We start from the raw sequence: 3,593 nt of genomic DNA, 5'->3' as shown, positions 1-3,593 counted from the left end.
CACTCTACCACTTCTCTTGATTGAACTGCTTTTTCAACGATCAGGAGGTGTTTAGGCGATCCTGATGTTGAGAGCTTCGTGGTCACCGATTAGTTTCTCGTTCTTCAGCTGGGTCCTGTAGAGTATTCTGTACGGTGCTAAAAAGCGGTCGGGGTTAGGACTCTTCTGTGCAGTGAATCTCTAAGGTAAGGGGAGCTAGAATACTTCTTTAAATTTGTGGTATGATATGTATGTATGTTGAAATCTGACTTGGTGTGCTATTTTAGAGTAGTGTTTTAGGTCTTAAGTATATGGTGTGGTTTGTGCTGAAACTGAAATATGTGAATATGTAATGTGATGCTTGTGAATTGTTTGGATGAGCTTGATTGCTGAAATTGCACATGTTTATTGTGTTTGGGATGAGAAATCTGTTGTGATATTGATTGGTCGTAAGACCTAGTGTTTTAATAGTGTTTTAGGTCATTATAGAGGAAGTGAGGTAGTGATTTTGAGAGTTAGAGGTCAGGGACTATTGTGGTCAGTTGGGGCAGTCTTGGCAAGTGTATTGTGACTTATTTGAGTCACCAAAGTGGTCAAAATAGGTGCAAATTGTTAGAATTTGGTTTACGGTCCTCAAGTTGTGGAAATTGATGTTTTGGAGTACAAGTTGAGTTGTAATCACTTTAGAATTTTAATAGGAAGGTTTAGGAACATTTAGACAAGTTTAATTAGGTATAAAACATGAAATAGGGGTGTTAGAAATTGGAGAAAAGGATTAGAAATGGTAAAGGGGTGCGTGAGTGCATAATTCTACAGAACTTGTGTTCTGCAAATTATGCAGACTCGCTATGCGAATGGTCTCGCATAGCAAGTCCTTGTAGGAGGGTGCTCTATGTTTAATTCATTCGTTGTGCGAGCTGGTATGCTGTGCGAATGACTGAAGGATGTTGCTCTTTGTTTGATGATTCACATAGCGAATCTGGGTGTTATGCGACTGGTGGTGGGCTGGAGCTACTGCCAGTTTAATTCGAAGGGCGAATGGGGCGCATAGCAAGATGTTTGTGGGAGCTAGTCTCTGTCCAGGCTCTCGCATCGCGACCCAGGTCGCCATGCGAGAGGCCTGAAGTCTGGCACCTCTGTGAGGTAATTCACAAGGCGAGCTGTGTCGCTAGGCGGCGAGCCGCTCTAGTTTCGCCCTACGAGTGGGGTGCGCTGTGCGAGAAGTGCTGAGTTTAGTTCACTCTCTTTTCTTCTGTTTTGGGTTGTACTATGTTGGATGTTGCTTGATTTGTGAAACGTGTTTAGAAGTATATGATATTATACCATGGAGTTAAAAATGGATATGAATTATAGTTTGAAAGTGTATAAGCTTAAAGGTTTCGATTGATGTTGAATGTAACAAGTATTGTTATTGGACGTAATTCCATGCTCCTCAAGAAGAGGATTCATGGTGGTGCCCTTATTAGACATAATTCCATGCTCCTCAAGGAGAGGATTCATGGTGGTGCCCTAAGTGTGTTAGAATGATTTGCATGGTAGCTCAGTTTTGGAGGTTATCCTGAAACTCCAATGGTCTTTCTTCTCATGTAGAGAGGATTGATTCATGTCGTGAGGAGTAGCAGGAGGTCTTAGTCTTGGAGGCTTCTAGTATGCTCCAAGGCGTGGTACAGACTAACCTCATGAGTGTGGTATGGTGAAACCCATTAGTAACGGCTTTGCAAAGCAGTAGAAGCCACCACGAGTGCACGACCCGTCATAGCTCGGCAATCATTCTAAGTCCGGACGAGTCAAATTTAAAGTGTAACAAGTTGTGTTATGTGATCCAGTATATGTGAATTAAACTTTCCTGTTGTGTGTGATTGCTATAGCATGATTTTTGTATACCTAGCTCACCCTTGCTTCTGTGTTTGTCTGTCTATGTATTGTTTTCTCTTTTGCGATGATCACCTTAATGGTGTGAGCTTAGGGATGCAATCTTTCCAGTTGACTAAACGTGAAGTTAGATGAGAAGATTGAAGTGTAAGTTGTGTTTTTGATCCTTTAGGTGAAGAATTTTATTCTTCGTAAATCTATAATTTGTTGCATCATTATCTATTAAATGTTGATTTTAATAGTTTCATATTACTAATTTGAGATGTTAGAGTTATCATTAAATATTATAATTTGGTTCTTATTTTTTTTATTTCTTTTTCATCCTTCTATCTTATCAGTGTCATTATAATTTTTGTTTTAGTTTTTATCATTATGTTTTTGTCATTGCAATCGTTACTATATCCTATTAATTTATAATAAATATTTCATAAATTTTAGAAAAACATTAAAATCATTGATAATAAAAAATTTATGTTATTGAGTAATTTTATTAATGGATTTATTATTAATAAAAATATTCGTTAATAATAAAAATTCTATTTTACCTCCATGGAAATTTCCATTAATAACTAAAAGTATATAGTTTGTTAATAAAAGTTATTGATAAATTTGTTTTACCAAGAGGAAAAAAATTCATCCATAAAATTTTGTAATGTCTTACTTCATTCAGGACATTAATATGATTTCAACTACACTTCAACCAACCTATTAAAAGCACTGCCTATTACTGCCTATTCTTTTCTTTCCGAATAAAGATAAATATAGTTTCAACTTTATGTAAAGAAAATAATTGGTACGGTCTCTTGCAGCATTTCTTTTGACAATTGAATTTATACTGAAAGCATAAACACTTTTATTTAAATATTTAAGAAAGCAAGATAATAGGCACTGGATGCAAGGTCTTGGTCCCCTGCCCAAATACCCCTTTCAAAATGTGTTCTCATAATTGCTAGAAATATATATAAAAAGTGCTTTCTTATGACAGTTGAAACATACTTATTTGGATAGATTTATTTGTAGTATAAATGAAGAAAGAAAAAGATCTTATTTGGATAGATTTACTCATTCTCAAGCAATTATTAACATCTTTCCTTTTTCAAACAGTTTATTTAAATTGAACGTGATTTTATTAAAATTTTATCTGGAATCAACTTTATTAATAGTTGTAATTATTAAAGTTGGGTCAAGTTATTACCAAATCGAATATATGTCAAATTATAATAATTTTAAACTCATAAAATATAGTCATCAGTATCATATTCACGTATTATAATACTATGAACATTTCAATAAATAATATATATATATATATATATATATATATATATATATATATATATATATATATATATATATATATATATATTGTGTATACACAAATATGATTACTTTACAAACACAATAGTATGTAACAATCAACACAATATGTCAAATGTGACAATCACAATATGTGCATATTTCACAATAAGCATAAACACATATAACACATAACTGTTGGAAGTCCCACATCGACTAGAGATAAGGCCAATTTATAATATATAAGTGGGGTGCAGACCTCACCTTACAAGCCGGTTTTGTGAGGTTGAGTTAGGCCTAAAACCCACTTCTAACAATAACACAATACACATAGATGTGTTTTTATTAATAATGTGTTGTCATCATAAAAAACAAATATAACAGGGATTGGGTTTAACTAACACTATGCTCCCCCTATCAACAAAGTGAATAAATTTTCACCCTCC

Source organism: Vigna radiata, chromosome 5 (genome assembly GCF_000741045.1).
Source record: "Vigna radiata var. radiata cultivar VC1973A chromosome 5, Vradiata_ver6, whole genome shotgun sequence".
In the NCBI taxonomy this organism is placed as follows: Eukaryota; Viridiplantae; Streptophyta; class Magnoliopsida; order Fabales; family Fabaceae; genus Vigna; species Vigna radiata.
The sequence above is the reverse complement of the archived record's forward strand: the minus strand, read 5'-3'. Positions refer to the sequence as shown.